The 23640-nt window shown below is 33.2% G+C and overlaps 2 protein-coding genes across 11 annotated transcripts in view; one reads left to right on the forward strand and one right to left on the reverse strand.

Annotated features, from left to right (window-relative positions):
* Positions 1 to 5154, forward strand: part of LOC149033453 (vascular endothelial growth factor A-A-like) — a 122011-nt gene extending 116857 nt beyond the window's left edge. Inside the window, exon 5 of the mRNA XM_089178069.1 lies at positions 5065 to 5154. The gene's annotated coding sequence lies outside the window, so the exon portion shown is untranslated. The remainder of the gene's footprint in view (positions 1 to 5064) is intronic.
* lilli (AF4/FMR2 family member lilliputian) overlaps positions 1 to 23640 on the reverse strand; it is a 183509-nt gene that overhangs the window by 98746 nt on the left and 61123 nt on the right. Inside the window, exons 1-2 of one of the 10 annotated variants that reach the window (XM_089177980.1) lie at positions 11214 to 11324; positions 9806 to 10502 (exon numbers count right to left, since the gene is read on the reverse strand). The exons of 7 other annotated variants lie outside the window; for them this stretch is intronic. The gene's annotated coding sequence lies outside the window, so the exon portion shown is untranslated. Of the gene's footprint in view, positions 1 to 9805; positions 10503 to 10726; positions 11192 to 11213; positions 11325 to 23640 lie in introns of those variants that run through there. 2 more of the 10 variants (XM_089177984.1, XM_089177982.1) reach the window with 2 other exon arrangements.

Below are 23640 nucleotides of genomic sequence, written 5' to 3' on the forward strand. Positions count from 1 at the left end.
TCAAATCATATCCCGGAATTTCCTATAAGAGTTAACCACCACCACCACCACCACCACTACCAACCATTACACGTTAGAGCTGAATCACGATCGAGAAACCTGATGACTCGGTTTCATTGACACTGACACACTGACATCGTTTTAAAGAGGTGGACGAGGTGGTACGACGACCTTCGAAAAGCACAATGCGCACGCGTTTACGTTTAATCTACTTATATATAGTAATAGTAGTAGTAATAGTAATAGTAGTGGTAGGTATCTACGTAGTTTCAAGAAAAACATCAGAGTTTCAAGTCGAAGAAAAAAATATATATAAACGTATCAATCAACACACTCACACACACACACACATACGTCATGATTATTTGGTTCATTTTGATCTCGTCTCTACCTATGAACTGTATTAAATAAAAAGAAATATATATATAAAGAATTCTATAAATCGAATTTTGTGCTAAGATAAAAATTAAACGATGAACCAATCAGTCAGTGGGTGGTGGTGGTGGTGTTGGTACGCGAGTTTACGATTCTACTTGCCGATTTACGAATAGAATTTCTAAAATAATCCGATGAGTCTCGAAAAATTCTACTAGAGTATGATGAATCATTCGTTACTATTTCATTGAACGAGAAGAGAGAGAGAGAGAAATAGAGAGAGAGAGAGAGAGAGAGAAGAGTAAGCAAGGAAGCACCGAATTCAACACAAATATGGGTTTCGGTACAAGGGGGTGTGTATATCAGTAGGTACATTCTGAATTCAATGATAACGTTCATCTTCTCCTCCTTTCGTCTTATCGAACTCGCATAACTTTCCAATATTACCTACCTCCAACTTCGACTATAATATCTGTATAAACTGGTACTGCTTGGTAAACAGCAACTTCGAATAAACAACTAAATACATATATAGCTATGATGGTACCATAATATTTAATAGTACTAGTAGTAGTAGTAGTAGTAGTAATAGCAGTGGTACCAACAATTCGACTTGATCTTACGCAATAACTCGAATTTCTACTTTACAAGAAAATAACACATCTCTCAAGCGAATTAATTGATAATAACAAATCATGATCGATCCTTATCGAAAGATGCTAAAACGATTACAATATTCGCACACGTGGCAACAAAAAAAATATTATAATTAATGATATGTAAAAAAAAATATGTATATATATATATATATATATATATATATATATTCTGGTAGAATAATAAAATGGTAGAGTTCATGGATAATCGAGAACAACAAATTCGTCTTATTCCTAATTTTATACGTTTTTTTTGTTTGGGGGGATGGAGGAGGGGGTTTATTAAGTGGTTCGAAAAAGTCGTTTCGTTTTTTTTGCATTAGTTGATGCAAACTGACAATTAGTAATATACATGAGAATCAATCGAGAGATTAAATTTATCAAAAATTCAACTATTTATGATCACTTGAAAAGATTTAGGTTTAATCTCGTAGCAAAAATTATTATCTTCATTTTTATTAAATAAAAAAACGAAACGACTTTTCGAATCACGTAATTATTAACATTGAACAACATATTATCATTTGTTTGTATATCCAATGAAATAGCCAAATTATTCGTCCATTTGTTGCGCAAATACTTAATAATGCATATTTAAGATTTATATGGTTTTTCTCATGGATATGTCATTGTCAGAACTGGACCAAATTGAAATGGGATCACACGGGAAGTACTTAGATTTCAAATAAAAAAAAAAAGACAAAAGAGAATCATCAAAATCGATTAAAATACAGTAGAAAGTTCTGAGGTAACAAACATTAAAAAAATACAGTCGAATTGAGAACCTCCTCCTTTTTTTTTTGAAGTCGATTAAAAATCGGGTTTTTTTTTTTAATTAGTGCTGCATTTATTTCGTTCGATCGAACAAAGATATATATATATATATATATATATATATATATATGTACACGCGTTTACTATAGAAACGAGAGAGAGAGAGAGAGAGAGAGTTACCATCTAAATCGTTACGTAAGTCATTTAATCGTACCGAATAGAAAAAGCACGAAACTGTGTCGTCTCTTGGGTACTCTCGTTATACGTACTCTATTCAACGTGACTGGGAATGACAAAGTAAACTTAAATAAACGAGAGAGAGAGAAAGAGAGAGAAAGAGGGGCAATACAAAGAAGAAGAAAGATCTTCATTTAGCGAATAGTTATTAGCCATTTTGATTTATCTTTAAAAGATATACACAAAATGTGAGAAAATACGTGGAAAAATTATCGAACAATTTAATAAATAATAAATAAGTATTTACTTTCAAAAAGATCAACTTTATTAATAATATGTGTTCATTTCAAATCTACACAAAATATTAAAAACAAAACATTCAATTTTTTTAACACATTAGATTTACCGATGTTTTGTTCATTATTTTTCTTAATGATTTAATAATATTGTTTGAATGAAGAGGATTGAGTAAATGAATGCAACTAATATTTACGTATATTTCATTACGTAACTCAAAAAAAAAAAATCCAATATAAATTTTTTTTAAAAAATAGTATTTCAATTTTATAAATATGTTCAATGAGTCAAATTGGCTCAATTTGTAAATCTAATGTTAAACGTTCATTGTCTATATAATATAACTTGAAAAATATTATATGACTTGATTAGTTTTTATTATATTATCGGATATAGATAAGAAAATATAAAACGTTTGTATAGATTAATGCTATTTTTAAAAAAAAAAAAAAAAAAAAAAGGTAATCTAATGTCAAATAGTTCGTATAGTACCTATAGCGAATCAATTCTAAGAATAAGTTTTGAATAATGTCGTTAAGATGGTAACAATTCTAAGAATACATTTCATATATCGTTGATCTCTTACATAGTACACACACACACACATATACACACATGATACGTAAAAATAATTTCAATTATTCGATAGATTCATCAATGACTTAATTATTATAGAATAAATGTAAGTTGTAAATATGTAATCAGAATAGAAGCCAAAGATCGAACGGAATTTACCTATTTTTTTTTTTTTCAATTCTTTTTATTCTTTTGCTCTCTCTCTCTCTCTCTTTTTCTCTCTCCTACCATCTTTTTACCGAAGCTTCTGTTTCGTTTCTAAAATGACATGCAGATCCGTACTCGAAATCAAATGCAGTCCAGATGTACGCAATATATTCGAAAGTCTGGCACCGATCCGACCATAGAGCACAGCAACCAACCAACCAACCAAGCAAACTAGGAGAAGGGCATCTTTGTGTGTTTAAGATTAATAAGTTAACTCGACCACTACAAATAACGAAGTGGAAGTAGAAGTAGAAGTAGAAGTAGAAGTAGAAGTAGAAGTAGAAGTTACGACGATAGTTTCTTACCGAAAGAACGGAGAGGGAGATATAACCCTAACGAGTATACACAATGTTATCGGGAGAAATAACCTCCTACAACCACCACCCCACCCACCCACTCACCCCTGTCGCATTACCAACCACCATCACCACGACCACCCACTCAAACTCCCGCGTCCCACTTCCTCTTCCTTCACCTACTACTACTCTCTCTTATTTCATTGAACGAGAGAGAGAGAGAGAGAGAGAGAGAGAGAGAATGTTAGATGACGATGCTTAAAACGAAGTGCTGCTTATATCTACTACTACTACTACTACTACTACTATTACTACTTGGTTTGCAGTAAATTGACTTGCACGTTACACGCATCATCGCTTCCTTCTTCCTATATTCATCTAAAAAAAAAAAAAAAAAAGAAACTCCTACTTTGCTGTGTAAAAGAAAAGAAAATGGTGCTGGAAGAAAGAAGAGGAACAGAGATAGTGTATGGAATATATCGGAAAATAAAGAAAAAGGAGAAAAAGAGTATCTGCAAAGTTGCATAAGAATTTATACGAACACGTTGCAATGAGTTAAGTTAATAAGTGGCACGAAAGAACGAACGAACGAACGAACGAACGGGCGGGGGGGGAGCGGGGGGCATGGCTAAGCAGAAATTACGTGCAATTTTAATCGACGCGCCTAGGGGAAGGTCATATATAAAGTGTATAATCTATTCTGAAAGAGAACGAGAGAGAAAGAGAGAGAGAGAAAGAAAGAGAGAGAGACGATAAAGTTGTTAAGAGAGAGCGCGCACATTCATTTGCACGGAAATAATATATCCACATTTCTCTATTTTGATTTTTTTTTTTTTTTTTTTTTCTATATATATACATATATTTCTTCCTATATAGATACGAAAAAATTGGATTTGACATTGAAAATAATTTTAATTTTAACATGATATAGTTATCAATTTATATATAAAATCATTATAATACTATATCCCCACCGCTGTTTTTCTGTTTTTTTTTTTGTTTTTTTTTTTTCTTTAAAATGTAAGCTAATTATTAGAGATTAAATGAGACAGTAAAAGTTTTCCTTTATCATTCTCGGTCGAGTTTGTTATCAAAGTCACGTTATCATCGTCGTTGCTTTATCCCACAGACAAATACTTGTTACGTTCTTACACTAGTATCTTTTATATATATATATATCGTTTCTTTACTACGATTTTTAGGTCACAATTGAATAAAATAAACAGACCCAATGGGAATAATAACAATAACGTGTTTTACATTGCAATGCAATAACAATTGTTCTAAATGTACCTATTATTAATTAAGATTTATTAACACTAGATTTACGAACTGAGCCAATTTGACTCATCTCAAATTTTTTTTTGATACATATATACAAAACTTAAATATTTGTGAAATATATTTAAATATTAATTCCTACCCTCTACTATTCAATCTTTCATTTAACACGTTCACGCCGGCGTGTACCACCGGTGGCCCGCGCTAGACTGTCCCATCGGGGCGGCGTGTACCACCGATGGCTCGCGCTAGACTGTCCCCATCGGGCGGCGTGTACCACCGGTGGTCCACCTTGGTCCACGTTTGAACAAACAAAAAATCACGCGCCGTCAGATGAAGCACATCTTAGATTTCGAGTGCCGCCCCACAGCGCAAACACTGAAAATCGGCCCCGGCGTCAACGTGTTAAACATTGGTTGTAAGTCATTAACACGTTGCCGCACACTTTTAATTTGACGATCGTGCTTAGAAATACGAAGATCGGACGGCTATAGCCGTCATTTGCGGCAATGGGTTAAAAAAATATTGCACAAAAGATCCGTTAATTGTAGTGTTAAAAACTGATGATAATTAAATGATTAATTATTGAATGAAATATATTCCACTTTGGATTAATAATCTCAGGAGAGAAAGTTTACCTTCGTGAAAGAGAGTTGAGAAAAGTCTTGTAATAGCGTGCATCGACTCCATCGATTTTAACAACCACGAGAAGTTACCTTTTTCCTTTTGTTTTTCTTTATTTTTCAAGTATATTCTAGTAGTAGTAGTAGTAGTAATAATAATAATAGATATTAGATACTTCTTAAAAGAAGGAAACGGGAAAAAGTACGTCGTTTGGTTTTTTCTCCTATTTTTCGCTGATTTCTCTTCGGTGGAAAAATACCATATGCGTGCTTAACTTATGCGCTTGCGTCCATGCGTGAGGTTTTGTGCGTGCCTGTACGGATCCATGTCTCTATGTATATGTGTATATATATATGTATATGTCTGTGACTCGATTGAGAGCGTTTTCTTTTTAATTAATCGAGCACACACGATGATACTCGAGACCGATCTCGTTAAATCTTTCAATTGCTACGAAGCTCTATCGTAACGTAAAAAAAAAAAAAACAATTACTGTTTTTTAAGCACCTTAAAAAAAAAAAAAAAAAAAAACAAAAAAAAATTTTTTAAAATTAAAAGAAACAATGAAATACAAAAACAAAAAACAAAAAGATAATTTTTAAATAAAATATAATTACAAATACTCAACAGTTATTATTATACGGAATTAATTAATTGAAAAAGAAAGAAAGAAAGAAAGGAAAAAAAGGTTATCTATCTTTCTTGCAAAACACGTTATCAATATCGACGATAATTTTTACAACATAATAGAATAAAAATTTCAATTGTTTGTAATAAAAACTATCCCCCCGTTGTAAATATTTTTTATTGACACACATGAAAAAAAAAAAAAAAAAAAAATACGTTTCAATAACTATATTAAAATTATCAATAATCAATTTTGTCCAAAAATACTTGGATTATTTTGTTCTAGTTTTCTTTTCTTTTTTTTTTTTTTTTTTGGAATAAAATAAACTATTTAAAGAGAGAGAGAGAGAGAGAAAACAATGAATAAGAGTATAGGTGGTAGCAAAATATTAAATATTCATTTAAATGTATTATAAAATGTAAAAATAAAGTAGTTACGAGAACGGGAGATAAATATTCAAGAGGAAACAAATTTATCAAACTAATTAAGATAAAAAAAAAAGAAAAAAAGTAAAAATTAAATTTGTCAACAGTTGTGTAAGAAAAAGAAAAAGAAAAAGAAGAATAAGAAATCGATGTGTTAATATTTTTTTTCGACCAGAGCACATCCTTAAACTTTATAAAACTCTTCTTTGTAAACTCGTGCCACGGTACTTCGGCAGCCATTTTTAAAAGGAAACCGAGTAACAACCTCTTCCGTAATAAACGTTGCCTGCCTGTCACTTACATAACCCAAAACTTAGAACGCGGGAATATAACGGAGAAAATCAAGAAAAAGAATCGACGAAGAATGCCGATGACGGCAAATATTACAAATTTGCAATTTCTTCCACTGGGTATGATTCTACTAACATTTAAACGATGTATAAAATGTCTCCCTTTTTTTTCTCCCATTCCCCGCCGTCCTCTTTCCCCTTCCATTACCGCGCGTTCTCTCCATCTTTATATCTGTCTGCATTTCTTTCTTTCTTTCTTTTCTTAACTTCCTCGGATAGAAGAAGAAGAAGAAGAAGAAGAAGAAGAAGAAGAAGAAGAAGAAGACTAACCTTTCGACCTCGCTCGAAGCACTAGCGTGACGTCATCGGTTAACATCTTCACCATAAACGATTCCCGCCGGCTGACCGACACGAACGAGATCGAACAAATAATAAATTCGATAATAACCTCTTTCCTTATTCCTTTTCTCCTTGAAATACGAATACGAAAATAATATATATTTTTGTCTTTCTTCTCACTCACTCTCTCTCTCTCTCTCTCTCTCTCTCTCTCTCATCCACACGAATTTTAATATTAAAATATTTCTTTTTGAAAAAAATATAACATATAACAGTTATAATAATAATAATAATAATAATAATAATAACAATATAAAGAATATGAAATAATAATTAAAACAAAATAATAATAAAAACAATAATAATAATATTAATATAAATTGAATCATTAATTACACGTAATCATTTCTATTTAATATAATATAATTAAAATTAAATTCAATATATATGAATAATAAAAAAAAATACATAAAAAAATATATATATATATATATATATATATATATATATATATATATATATGTATAATTAATTAAAATAACATTTCTATTTAATGATAAATAATTTTGTACGAGGTGGGAAAAGAGAAAAACATAAAAAAAAAATCATCCCGTTTCTCTTAAGATAATTCTCGAGCATTGAAATCACCAGAAAATGTTGTTTCGGACATTAAAATAAAATAAATAAAAACAAAGAGAGAGAGAGAGAGAGAGAGAGAGAGAGAAGTGAGGTGAAGCATAGAGAAGAATGAAAGGAAAATAAAGTGGAAGAAACAAAGGAGGAAGAAAAAAAAATGCCTTGCAGCAGCAGAGATAGAAACACACAGAGAGTGCCGATGGTATGGTGGTGGTGGTGGTGGTAGTTGTGATCCAAGTGTGCCGTTGTCACGCGACACACGGCGAGAAAAGAAAAGAAGGGGGAGGAGGATAAAAGACGGGGAGGAGTCAGAGGAGAGTGAGTGAATCATGGTTGGGCACAAAAGCTAAAGCACGCGCGCGCTTGAAAGTCCTACGAAATGGTGACGACGACTACGACTACGACGACTACGACGACGACGACGACGACGACGATTCTCGACGAGCCGCCATGACCACCAACCCACAGCGAAATCAAACGGGCGTCATAATTTTACGCGTTCTCTCTAACATATAAGTATATATATATACAATAATAATAACACGAAAAGAATAAGAGAAAAAAGAATGATAAAAAGAGAGGGAGAGAGAGTTGCGAGATAAGAAATGGTAGAGAGTAGTATCATTATTATCATCATTATTCGACACACTAAACATGCTTTGCTTGCTTGTTGGGTTGCTTGCTTGGTTGGTTGCTTGCTTGCTTGTCTTGTGCGTTCATCGTGATTCGCCCAAGGAAAAAACAACATGGCGGCACGTGTTCCAACCAAGAGAAGATATAACTAGTCGAACACATTTCTAAGAAAATAATATTTTTCTAATCCCCACTATTCTTCCACGAAATTTAATAATCTTTATCGTTTCCTGTTCTTCTTCTTCTTCTTCTTCTTCTTCTTTTTACTAGTATTTATTAACTTATTCAATTCCTTGTAATAATTTTATTATTTAAACGTCTAAAAAAAAAATCTTTTTCTTGTGTATAATATATAAAATACTTCTTCTTTATTTTTCTCTCTCTCTCTCTCTCTCTCTCTCTCTCTCTAAATATTTTTATATAATAATATATTCATATATGTGAATATAAAAATGTTAATCTTTATAATTAAAAACTCACGTTATCAAGTTGTATTGTTAATTTTGCATAAATTCCTTTTTTTCTTGTTTGTATTTTACGATTACATTTCGTCCACGCGTATATATAACAAAATAAACGTTAAATGATATTTAATTTTTAATAGTTGGTATATTAAAAAGAAATCAAATATTATTAAACGTAGATATTTATTACACGATCATTTGATAAAACGATACTCACACGAAATACTGTTATCAAATATTGATTGTGTCGATTCAAATTAACAGACTGAATAATAGACAAATTAAATAGAGAAAAAAAGAACGCAAGTTAGTTAAAGATTCAAATATGACAGCACAGTGCGTGAGACGCGTTCTAGATAATAACGATGATCCTAATGAGTAACGATTGTCCCATCCACTGTCAAGTAAACAAGAAAGAATGTTGGCATCATAAGACGACGACGACGACGACGACAACGACGAAAGAAAAAAGACACGTAGTAAAACTTACTTACTTACTAACTACATACATGCATAAACTATACACATATAATACGTGCATAAGAACAAGTGTTAGTACCATTTGACTGTACACCTAATGCATTTGTGTGTGTGTGTTTGTGTAAATGAATACATCGATAAAAAAATCGAAAGAAAGGATAATATTATAGAGTAAACAATAACAAGCTAGCAAAAAGATAAACAACGAAGCTTAACATTAGTAAATATCGTGAGTTTGTAAATATCAAATAAAAAGCAACATGGTTGGACGTTTAAAAAGACCTAAATATATACGAATAGAATATAGACAAGTTTAATAGAGAGAGAGAGAGAAGAAAGATAAAGGAAGGTAGGTAAGTTGGAATAAGATAGGTTAAAAAATTGTGAAATGGAGTGGGAGGGAAGGAAGGAAGGAAGGAAGGAAGGGGGAAGGAGATCGATACAAGTTTTTTTCTCCAGTTATGTCACAAGTGACAAAGAACAAAATATATATATATGCTGGTGGTAGGAGTAATAAAAACAAACACATAAGAAACAAAGATAAATGCAATTTCGAACAACGGATAGGAAAAAGGAACGAAGAGTTAGAGAGAGAGAGAGAGAGAGAGAGAATGAACATTTCTCGATTTCGAATAACAACTACTAACCTTGCGTTCAAGGGCAAAAAGCCCGTGCGTTGATGAACGTTGTTGCTTCGTTCAAATATAATTTCGACGTGATGGCGTTGAAAATAAAGGAATTATTAGGTGGCGGATTTGGGTGATAATAACGCAGGAAATGGAGAAGGAGAAATAGATGATAGAAAAGCGCGCGATCGTCTAATGCAAAGAAAAACGAGACATTAGGTATGGATCTCGTAATAGGAAGAACAATTTCGTGTATGGAAATCACTCTCATGCTTTTCTTTAACGATCCTCTTCCTTCCTTTTAGATTTCCTTATCTTCTCCTCTTCCTCCTCTTCTTCTTCTTCTTCTTCTTCTTCTTGTTTTTTGTTCTTTTTCTTCTTTATTCTTTTCTATCGGATTAAATTGATCCAGGATAAAGAAAGATATTTTCCCCCGACAAAAAAAAAAAAAGGAAAAAATTAACGTCTTCTTGTTATCACGAGACTCTCTCGCATGAGAGGAGCGGCTAATCCAGAAACGCGCGCTCCTCTCCTCGCGAGGAAACACACAAACACACACACACTCGCACTTATTAAAAATCGTATTATCGTTGTAAAAACTGTGTACTATTTTATCATCACTATAGGAGCGACTAAAGATGAACTGCGATAAAATGACAGCGATAACGATGTGACGACGACAACAACACAACCAACTACTACGACGACGCGACGACGACTACGATGAGACAATGACGTTTGTTATTGATAACGCATACACCGATGTAAATGAAATAAAGTAATAATTTTAAATGAACACAAACACGCACGTACACTGGAGGAACGAATATATCGAGTAGCACGTATATATATATATATATATATATATATATATATATATATATATATATATATATATAGAATATTTTTCTAATTGTATAGAAAACGTAGTTATCAGCTCACTCTCTTTCTACTCTATCCCCCACTCTTTAATAATTCCATCAATCACCAAAAATATACGTGACATACGCATGCACGCGTATAACGCGTATACGTACACGAACACACACACTCTCTCTCTTTCTCTTTCTCTCACTCCTTCTCTCTCTCTCTCTCTCTTTTCTCTCTATTAAAAAATAACTGGCGTTACGAGGAACAAATATCGCATAACGTTCGTATAAAATATGTACGTGTGTACATTGATTGATGAAAAAAAAAAAAAATAACTAATAGACGAATTCACTGATAGAGATGACAAATCGTGAGATAGATAAAGATAGACACCGACAGTCTGACATCGTAAGAAAAAAATAAGAGAGAGGGAGAGAGAAGATAAAAGAAAGATATACACGAGTCATGGAAGAAGACGTCATCGAACGGTGAAAAAGAGAGAGAGAAAGAGAGAGAGAGAGAGAGAGAAAGAGAGAGAGAAAAAGATATATACACGCACGGAAAAAAGTAGAAGATGGACAGCAGACAGAAGAGACACAGAGAGAGACAGAGAAGCACGCTGGTGGTGCGTGCGCGCGCGCGCGCACTGCTCCGAACGAGACGATCGTCGACGAGAAACTGGCACCTTCCGGTCGAAAGGAGAGGCGCGCGCGCGATGTACATAGGGAGATGGTGAACGGGGGGCGTGAGGAGAGAAGAGAACAGACTGGGTGGTAGAGTAGGAGGAACCGATAGAGTTGGTGTATGTTGAGAGTACAGAAAGAGAGAGAGAGGTAGTGTGCAAGTATACGTAGTATATATATATATATATAACACGCTATATAACGCGTGCCAAAAGAGCAAGAGAGAACGATGAATAAAAGAGAGAGAGAAAGAGAGAGAGAGAGTAATCCGCGACACTAGCGACCACCAACACCAGGAACGGCGGGTACCAACTATACTTTGCCGCAAAAGCTCGCTCGAGGCACCACACCAGAGAAAAAAGCACGTACCGATGGAGAGGAGTATTGTCGGAGGGGAGGGCAAAACGACGGATGGACGAAGAGAGCAAGAGACCAAAGAAGAGACAGACTGAGAGAAATAGAAAGAGAAGGATGGAAGGAGGGTGGGAGGCGCGTATTCGACGGTAGTAGGAGGGAGATTATCAAAATGGCCGCGCACGCCACCTCTCCCCACTCCGACTCGCTTCACCTTCTCATCCTCCTCCTCTACCTTATTCTCATCCTCATCTTCCTCCTCTTGCACGACCACGACGACGACGACGACGACGACGACGTCGACGTCGTCGTCGTAGTAGTTCGACCGACACGCCGCCTCGCGCGGAAACCGCCAGGCGAGCACCCGAGACCGATATAATAGTGCCGGACTCTTCTGACAGCCGTAAAAGTGGTAGTAGTACTCTGTTTATAGTCACTCCTCACCCCGCTATACCACTCATTCGTATTCTCTTTCTCACTCGCTCTTTTTCGTCGTCATCGTCGTCGTCGTCGTCCCCCTCTTCCACCTACTACTACTACTAACACTAACCCTCCTCCACCCAACCCCCTTCCATCACCTTATTTCTCCTACGTACGTATTATATATGTATATATATATATATACACGATACACGGCCTAGCTCTTGGCCGTTCGCTGTTGCTGCTGTTACCACTAAAAAACTGTACTTCTACCTCTCCACTCTTCACCAACCCTCCTCCTCTTCCTCCTCCTCCACCCACCCATTCTCTTTTTCTCTCTCTATCTCTCTCTCTATACTTTTCTCTCTTCGTCTTTTCATCTCATTCTCTAACTCTTTCTTTTCTTTCGTTTCGGTTCTTTTCTTTTTCTTTTTTTCTTTCTTTCTACTACTAGCTTATACATCCACGCGTGCATACACACACACACACACACACACACACATATATACAATGCCGTTTCAATGTTCGTTCAGTTAAAGTCTATGCAACTTCGCAAAAGTATATTTCTGCTTATCGATAGAAGCAAATCACGTTCCGTTCTTATCTATCCTACCTAAAAGTTATCGAGTATCTTCCATTAGAGAAATAATTATTTGTTTTGTAGCATATAAAAACGACGAAGTCTCTTGGTATAGTAATAATAACAGGACGATTAATAATGTTTATGTCGAAGATCAATGATGATATAACGTGTGAATAAATGTTCATTTATAAATTATGTATGTCTTACCACATAAAATTGTATTAATCAATATCGTTAGGTTGAATTCATTAAAAAAAAAAAAAAAAAAAATAATAAAAAATATCGAAGGTGATCGAAACATCTCAATCATACAATATTAATAATCAATGTGAGGAAGAGAGAGAGAGAGAAAAAAAAAAGATCAAGAGTAAAATACATTTAAAAATCCAAATGTTCGTTGTTCCCCTTATACATGTATAAATTAATTCTTATTGGTATGTAAAAAAGCGAATAGAAGAATTTGAAAAAAAAAAAAAATTAAATTATTGTTATTTTCAAGCGCTAGTAGATAATAATTAAAGATTTATTATGAAAAAAAAAAAACATTCGATATAAGATCGATTATTTCTATCTCTTTGGTTAGTTATCATCGTAACGATTTAATCAAATTTCAAGCTTTGAGATTAATTAAATACGAAAAAAGAAGAAAAAAAATAAATAAATAAATAAATAAAAGATGAGAGAAAAACAGAAAAAAGAAAAAAACGCATCGTAAATATAAATAAATAAATATTATATGAAAAACATAGGTGAAACAAGAAGAAGAAGAAAAAAACAGCGTACATAGGGGAAAAATGATTGCTCTCGGTCAGGCAGACGCCATTGATACGTCGTCGTCGTCGTCGTCGTAGTCGTCGTTGATAGTTTTTCGCTAAATTGCCGCCGTGTTGGGGGAAAACAAAAAAATCCCGTAGTTAGTTAGTTAGTTAGTTATCCTGTCATTCTACTGAATCTGTTGTCTGTTGACAATCGAACGGAGTTTGGTGGTGACCGGGTGCCCTGACCTACGACACGGTATCGCGACTTGTCCTTCGTCGTATCATCCATCCCCCCCACCATTCGGACTATCGTTACGTTACTCTCCTCATCATTCTTTTCCTTTCTTTCTCAAGAGAGGAAAGCAAATATTTATAGGGATAAATTTAACACTAGATTTACGAATGTTTTGTACATTAATTTCTTAATGTTTTAATAACATTGTTTGATTGAAGGGTTGAGTAAATGAATGGAACAACTAATATTTACGTAACTAAAAAAAACTAATATAAGTTTTTTAAAAATAGTATTTCAATTTTATAAATATATAATAATCAAATATGTTCAATGAGTCAAATTGGTACAATTCGTAAATCTAGTGTTAAATCGTTATTATTCCTCTCCTATAGATGTTTTATCAATAGAATCATTTTCTTAAAAAAAAAGAAAACGCAATATAAATTACACAAAAATTGGATAAACGATTAAAGTTCATTTTTTCTTTTCTATTTTTTTTTTTTTTTTTAAATGTACATGATATTTATCTTCTTTCCTTAGAAATTAACCACTAGTGTTAAGATTTAACTTCACGGTTGCTGTACCGTGTACTACAATATTACACTTGTCGAAATAATATCATCACTGAATAGTTTACTATTATTTTTCATTTTACAATGATTCTTTGATATGATGAAAATAATATCAATCTATTTAGGTACCATGTGTTCACCAGGCCTATCGAAGTGGTGATACACATCACTCGCAGTTTTGAAACTAAATCCATTTCGACGTGCGTGGCACATCTTTATATATATATATACATAGAACATTAGAAGTTAATTGAAAAATAATGTTAATCATTTAAAGTGATTAGAAAAATCATATCGTATATTATAAGATCGTTAAAATCTCTTTTGTAAGCAATGAAGATGATAACATGCGTTAGATAAAAATCTCATTTCGTCAAGTAAAATAAAGTGCGACAAATTCTTCCTAGATGTCAGGAGGTATCAAGTCTCGAATCTGAGGAGGAAAATGAACAAGTAGATGATGGAACTAAAGACAGCAAAAGATAGAAAGAGAAGTAGAGAGAGAGAGAGAGAGAGAGAGAGAAATGGAGGGAGACAGACAGATAGACGATAGAAAGAGAAAAAGAGAAGAGAGAGAGAGAGAGAGAGAACAAACGATGCAATTCGCACTTCAGGCGTCCTCATTCGAATTCAAACTCTGTAAACGATAGCGTTACACCATTAAAACGACCATCAACAAGTTAACAATGTACAAAAAGGCAGACTGTAAAACAACAAGTTACAGATAAATATATCAGCTTAAACGAGGCTCGTAGAAAACGTCTTATCGTTTAAATAATTCTATCTATTTCTTTTGTTTTCCGTCTAATATCTTTCCTACCTTTTTCTTGTTCTCTATTCCTCTATTCTCTATTTTGCTAAAAAATAAAATAAAATGCCTTTAAAATGGAGAGAGGACCAGGCCAAGAGAAATAAGTCGCGCGTGTTTAGTTTTACGACGCATACCCTTCAACAAAACACGCGCGTTTCTTTTTCTCATCCAACGAAGCAAGTAGAAAGAGAGAGAGAGAGAGAGAGAAAGAGAGAAAGAGAGAGTACTCGTGACTAATAATAGTCGCCAAAACCTAGATCTTAGTCAGTAGATTATTTTTATCTTCGGCTTGAGAGCGAATAACGACGATGAAGACGAAGACTACGACGACGACGACTACGACGACGAAGACTACGACGACGACGACGACTACGACGACGAAGATGGCAATGACGATGATACCGACGCCCCTTGAATTATTCTCTTTTTGAAAAGCGCGCCAATCTAATATCGGCCATCTTAAAAGTACGTACAAGTGACGACGAACGTCGACTATGACCTTGGACAAAACACCTACGATTAATTAATTATTACAGATTGTAAATTATATTCAACAGATTAGACATATATATATAATATAACAAAACATTTTTAACTCTTTGCACTCGAAAGCTCCGTTACAAAGACAATAAGAAAAAAAAAATCTAAAAAACTGAAACAAATTCAATTCAGTTTACAACATATTAACTATGTATATATGTCATTTAGTTATAATACGTGAATATGATTTCTTTTTTTTCTTTTTTTTCTATTAAAATTGCTTTGTAAATTGTTGATTAATATGTGAAATGAAAAATATAACCTTCGAGTGCATAGGGTTAAAAAAAAATCCTCGTAGATATGAATTTCGTTTTACCATGTTACATATAACAGTAATACGTAACAAAAAAGGAGAATAAAAAGAAGAAAAAAAAGAATTATCGATAAGTAGGAATAAAAAAGGAAAGAAAAGAAATGAAAAAAAAGTAAAAAAAAAAAAAAAAAAGCAAGAATTGTGTTGTTCGAACGCGTTTCATCGATCGATGCCTAGAGTCGAAAGAGGAACAAAACAGGAGGAGGCTGCGTTCCATTGCCCCAGATAAGAGAGTGCAGCTCTACCCCTACCCCTACCCCCCTACACCCCATATTTACCCCTTTCCCCCTCTTCGGCATTCGTCGTCCACCAGCTACCTAGTACATCTCTCGTCTTCTTCTTCTTCTTCTTTTTCTTTGTCTCTTTCTAACTTTCTTTCTCTCTATCTCTAGTTCTAGACCGTTACAACTACTAGACGATTCCGACTTCGTACAAAGGTAAGGAAGGGAGAGAGAGAGAGAGAGAGAGAGAGAGAGAGAGAGAGAGAGAGAGAACGATCTCTTTTTACCAACATGGATGGAGGAGACAGGAATGAGAGGAGGAGGAGGAGGAGGAGGAGGAGGAACGAGGTCACCGCCCCCTGAACCTCTTCGCGGGTTTCCTCTTTCGCATGAAATTTCCTACATTGATTCGCGAAGAGTAGAAAGAGAGAGAGAGAAGGAATGTGTATTCGCATGTGTGTATGTGTGTGTATGAGCCTTCAATTTCTGTCGACCGAAATAGAACGTTGACGAAAAGAAGCTTAATAATCGCGGTAGCCACGAATTTTTCTCTCTTCTCGATTCTCCGTTTCCTTTTTTTTTTTTATTTCAATTTGAATTTTTGAATTTTCCCGCGCCGCTGTTGAAAAATTAGCGCCAACAAAAGCGCGCGACATTTCAAATCACGCGACTCATTTTACCGCGAGAAATTCGCGTTTCCTTTTATACGATGAAATTAATTAATTAATTAATTAATTAATTAATTAATTATTGTTAATTTAATTGGTTGGTTGAACTTTCCCCTTAATTGTCTTCAATTTCACCCTATCATTCCCTACTTTTTAGATACCTCCTTCTCCTTCTTCTCCCATTCTCCCACCCCCTTCTCGTTATCTCGTGATTACATTTAAAGAATTTGAAATATCTTTTGGAATAATATCGATTTATTTCATTTACATTATTCGTCTTTTTCATTTTCAATTAACAACACGTCATTTATTCACTGTAAACTTTTATCTCTTTCTATTTATCGTTTTCTATCTTATTATCTTTTTATCTTTCTCCTTTACGCTAGTCAAACGAGTTTTCTTTCTTCAGCACGTGTCAACGCGAAACTCTATCATTAAATTCAAGGATTTCATTTAATAATTATATGAAATTGTTCATTTTCTCGTAATACTTTATCATTTTTTCTCTCTCACTCACTCTCTCTCTCTCTCTCTCTCTCTCTCTCTCTCTCTCTCCCCCTCGTTCTCACCAGTAGTTAATTCAAAACGAGATTATTTTATTTCATTCTGCTTTTTATTTCGAACGAAACAAAAAAATGTAACGATAATAATAACATAAATTATAATAAATAATTACAATTATTAATTAATTATAATAATAATAATAATAATCATTATTATTATTATTATTATTATTATTATTATTATTATTATTATTATAATTAGATAGATAAGAATGCAAATAGTAAAAAAGAGAGAGAGGGAGAGAGAGAGAAAGATAAAGAAAAGAACATGGAAATCTGTTTCGTTGCCCTTTAACCCACCCATCACCCTCTCCCTATTTCCCTTCCCTCCTTCTCCTCCTCAACACATGTTTTCTTCTTATCACTCGATTGAAAAAAAAAAAACAAAAAAAATCATAGTTTCACGAGGGTTAAACGACCAACAAATAAAATAAAAACTATGTCTTGCTTTTTCATATCTAACAATAAATAATATTATAATTTTGCCTAATTTATTATATTTCCTCATTGCAAAAGAAGTTAAAAGATTGATCGATAATCCGGATGGGGGGCGAGGGAGGGAGGTAGGGAGGGGATAGGGGAGGAAAATAAAAATGAACTAAATCCTAATCATCTTGAATCTAAGCACGAAAAGTAAAATGTTAATTGCTTATAGCCAGACACGATAATTTGCTAAAAGAAGTACTACTACGCAATAAATTAGTGGGTTAGGTAAAAAAATATCGACGAAGAACCACCACCACCAGGAGCCAGCGGTGGGTGTGATACCAACGACGCGACCGACCGACCGACTTATATTTCATACCAATGAAAAAGAAAGAGAAAAAGATAAAGATAAAATGGAAAGAGAACAAAAAAAAAGTGATGGGAAAGAGTTCGAAAGAGTTACGACGAGCTATCACGAAAACAGAGAATCGTAGTACAGTCACTACCCACCCTCTTTCGTTTTCAATTCCTTTTTTTGTTTTTTCTTTTTCCAAAAATACACAATACATACTCGTTCCATGAGCAGGAGGAATACTACCATTACTTTTACCAACGATCATTTCTATATATATATATGTATCTTTCTCTCTCTATCTCCCTTTTTCTCTCTTAGTTTGCCACCCTTCATGCTCACCCTTTCCCCTCCCCCCGTAACACCCTCTAACACCCTTTAAATGTCCAGCAACGTCGACGTTCCTATTTATAAATCTGCTATCGCGTTATCGTTACATATACGTTACCGCACACACAAACTCAATTACTATGATATGTTTTAGTAGACTTATGACCATCTCTCTCTCTCTCTCTCTTCTCTCACCCATTCACCTCCCCCTTACTCTTTCTCTAACTCTCTTTCTTTCTTTCTATTTGTCATTCTCTTGATACGCTTGAACGCATTATTATACGAATGTACATTTATATATATATATATATATATATATATATGTTACTTTAAGGGAATATATATGTGTAAGCACGTACGTTTAAAAGGTGTATATGTGTAACAGCACACATTAATTTATCGGACGGATATCATTCACGTAGCACGAGCTGTAGAAACGAGTCTCGAGGTTTTCTAGTTAAGTGTACCCGTTCTTCTCTCTCTCTGTTTTTTTCTTTACCTCCCCTACTCTCACTCTTTCACACATGCGTACATACATAGGTTGAACTAACCAAGTTATATATATTTACTAATGCATTCGTTCACGTGTTGCTCGTAGTTTACAACGCGACTCGATTTACGTGTGCATTTTTTGATCAACGGATTACTATATACCTATACTTAAACACGCGCTCATCAATGTACTTTAGTATATCGTATGAATAAATTTACAGTAAAACCGTCAGAGTATACAAATTAATACGAGGAGAAACATATATAAGTAATACTGTTTATCTTTTTCTGAAATTTCAACTCGTCTATTGTTTAGATTGTTATCAGCTTTGTAAATGTTCCGCCCCCTGATACATCCATTAAAAGTCAATTTATTATAGAACGTAAGATATTTATGACTAATCGATAATTAATGTGAATGTAATTAATAGACGTCTGTTATCTAATGCGAATGTAATCTTTTATCTATCCTAATTATCAACTCGTTTATTTTTTGCCCTTTTTTATCAGCTTCTTAAATCCATTCTCAAAATGGATTGTCGACACTGTGTGTGTGTGTTCAAATTGATTTTCCTAAACCAAAAAGAGGATTTGCATGCGCCATGTGTGCAATAATAATAATAATAATAATGAACAATTATCAATTATTCTGAGTTAAAGTAATCATCGAAGGAAGAATTTTTGTTTGTATTAATAATATCTAGAAAGTATAGGGAGAAACAAAATTTGCCATTGGTTTTCATGCAGATGATAAGAATGCCGTGATGAAATCGAGTAACGCAAATTAGATTTAAAAAAGAACAAAAAAAAAAAAAAATTCAACAACACAAATGTTATCCAAATAATAAAAAAAAAAAAAAAAGGAAAAATTTGTAAACAAAATCAGTTGAACGTCTTAAAATGGCGAAGATTTCTTTATTAAATTGATATAGTAAAGCGGGATATAACAAACCGTGCACACCACGCATTAAAATCTCCGAACGCGACCAAAGAGTTTCAAAGAAGGCAAGAAATCTAACGGAAGATTTAGTTATTCGTTAATAATGTAAAATGTAACATTAAGATTATTCTATTTTTGTTACTCATTGTAATATTTGAAAATCAGATTTTGTTGTTGCTATTCTAACTTATTTATAATAATCAAATTATGAACTATTTACTACTATCATTTTTTTTCAACAAATATACATACATACAACACAACAAATAACTTCCAAAATAAAGATTAAATATGTTATCAATTATTAACCCATTCATTAGCTGCCACGATACTCATTTGGGAATTTTGAAATTTTACATACACCACTTGTACAACGTCAAACATATATTAGGTGATTCGGAAAGTCGTATCGTTTTTTCTTTTGTAAAAATGAAAATAATTTGCTTGTTTGCTTAATTTGCTTCGACGTTAAACCTAAACCTTGTGAGTGTTCATAAATAGTTGAATTTGACAAATGTAATCTCTCTTTGATCACATGTGTTACAACTAATGCCATTATTCCGATAGCGAAAAAAGGAAACGACTTTCTAAACCACCTAATATTTGGTACGCGTGACTGTTTAGTTTCATTCTATTAACATCAGCCAGTATTGTGAGTGGAAATATTAAAAAAAAAAGATATACGCGAATGATGATATCCTGTTTAATTAAGAAATGTAATCGCTGTTATAAGAATAAACAAAATACTTACTGTCCACGTTTAGTTGGTAAAGCATGTTTTCGATTATTCTCTTCAGTTGAATTTACCATGGTAGATTTTCGAACAGCCACGTATCTCAACAACTGAGTTTTATATGATTTTTATATAATTTCACGAAAAATACAATTAAACAATAATACGATTATTTGTTAATTACGTTTAAGACTGTAGTTGCTTATTTGAGGACCTCACTTTAAGGACCCACGTAAAGACTAAACTTTGAAAGAATCTCACGAGGCACGAGGACAAATCTTTAGTAGCGCCATCAATTTTTACTTAACTCCAGGCCGAACAACTCTACCTAGTACCTTCATCTTAAAACAGCAATATTTCTAGATCTAGGGATACAACGCCAAGAAACGACCAATGAAAATTGTTCATTTTTATCTTCTCTCTCTCTCTTTTTCTCTTTCCGTGACTTTCTTTCTTAACTGTTTGAGAACCTGAGGGGGTTTTATAAAAGGAAATGTCGAAGAATCCGAAAAGCGCCACTGCACTATCTTTCTAGATGAATACGAAAAACCCCTAGCAGCGGGAAAGCGTTCCTTGTATGAATTTGCAAAATAAACTCTCTTCTACTTTTTCAACCGTAAGAAAGAAAGGAAAGTTGCAAAATAATTTATCAAGTATAGTTATATGTATATTTTCAATTTTTTATGCATATAATGTATGAACGAGGAAAACTTTCTATCCCTACAGATTCAATGTACTTGTAATATGTGATCATAATGAAACACCTGGAAAAGTACACCCTTTTCGATTAAATAATTCAACTAGCGATTAACGAAGTCTCCAATAACACTTATAACAAACAATAGCAAAATCAATCAAATAGGTTAGAATATTGGGATCTCTAGAACTTGAATATGATATTTGGTGGCTAAATGGAACACTGGCATAATGTGCCGAATGGCTAACAGTTGATTTCAACTATACAATATTTATATGGAATTATTTATGTTTTTAAATGGTATGACTTGCTTATTATTTATTATTGAAAGTAGAATTGAAAATAACTAGTATCGTTAAACTAAAAAGTTGTTACAAAGAATACTTATTTCTTTAGTTATGGAGTTTCCAGCAAGACAAAATATAAGTAAAGTGTATTGCAATGTATTCGATTGAACAAGCATGTCATGATGAAAAAATTAGGTTTTTTCAAATTCCATCTCGTTAATAACAGATTTGTTTATCGAATAAACAAATTTGGTGATAAAGAAAGATGATAGACATAAAGCTTGGGTACGAGTGCTAAAAATTGATTGAACTTCTCATGCTTGTATCGTTTTTGTGAATTGTTATTGCTATTGATTAAACTGGAACTTATGTATATAAAAAACAAGTATTCCTAGTCAAAATTTTCCTTGAGGATCATACAAAGAATGTACTTGTCTTGCAGATCAGATAGATTCTCGAGAAGAAAGAATACGTAGAAGATCAATTCAATTAATGACAGATAATGAAATTGCGACACTGATGACATATAATGCATACTGCAACAACATTTTTACAAATATTACTTGAACCAGTCCTTGCATGAACAACTTATTATAATTATAAGAACATTTTTTAATATTTCACCAGTTATTTCATGTGAATTATCATTAATATGTAAAGTTTCTAAACAAAAAGCTAGAATACTTATAATGTTACAATAACGACATGGTACTTTATACACTTAGTAACATGTGCAGCATTTAATACACTTTCATTACCCAACAACAAAATTTGTATTGATTGGTTTTGTGCAAGCAAACTTACCAATTTCTTGCAATGTAAGTTTCATTTTTTTTCCATTTAATTAGAAAATAAAATGATAATGTTGTAAACGTTGTGCTCTATTCTTGTTATGGAAGTTATCAAGTAATGCACAGTATGCTCCAGTCTCTAGTTCATAATATATATTGAATATAACATAGATAATATATATATGTATATATATATATATATATATATATATATATATATATATATATATATATATTGAATATAACATAGATATAGAATATAGTATATGGCATATATCATGACGCCACCGCTCTAAAGATGGAACAATGGCAGCCATATTAGTCTTTTACATATTACTTCAGCCACGATATTATTAATCATATTTTCTTAATTGGGAAATATTCACACAAAAAATACGCAAATGATATCCTGTTTAAGATATGTAATCGTTATTATAAGAATAAACAAAATACTTACTATTCACCTAATGTCTCCGCACCCCTTTCTTCGAGATTTAACTTTAGCAGAAGATAAAATGGAAGATTTTCTTTCTTTCGAGGATCTTTGTCGTTAGACATGATTTTAATATAATAATTTCACGAAAAATATAATTAAACACTGGTACGATTATTGTTTAATTACGTTTACGAGTGTAGTTACTTATTCGACAAAGTTTATAGATATCAATACTAATATGCTGCGAGTGAAAACTAATAATGGCGGCGCGTCTTCTTTTTCTAGCGTTTCGTAAATGGCTATGCGCACTCTACGAGAAAATGAACTTTAACTGTGAATGCAACAATTTTTGTAGAAAATGGCGTTGAGGAATGTAGATCACGGTTAATCGTTTCTATGAATTAACAATGGAAACCGATATTTTCCATACGCATCCGATGCGAAAGATACACGACTTCCACTGGCACCACACGAAATTGACCAAAGGTTTAAGGATTTAAAGAATGATGGAGTCTCTCCTTTTATTTCCCGCTATTATTGTCCCACTCCTTGTACTTTTGACTTTACTCTTCGGGCAAACTTATTTAAGATGTAGAATTACTACGTCACGAAGAAGTCGACCAATGAAAATCGTTCATTTTGGTTTTTACTCTTTTTCCTATTTCTTTTTCTTTTTTTTGTCAATTCTTTAAAGGGTGATAGAGAAAGGTATACAAATTCTTGTAAAATCTTCGGATTGGAGGAAGGTAGATGGTAAAGGACCGGTGTGATTGGCTTGCAA

This window comes from Polistes dominula, unplaced genomic scaffold (assembly GCF_049000335.1).
Source record: "Polistes dominula isolate Pdom_NZ unplaced genomic scaffold, Pdom_raw_medaka contig_373, whole genome shotgun sequence".
Classification (NCBI taxonomy): domain Eukaryota; kingdom Metazoa; phylum Arthropoda; class Insecta; order Hymenoptera; family Vespidae; genus Polistes; species Polistes dominula.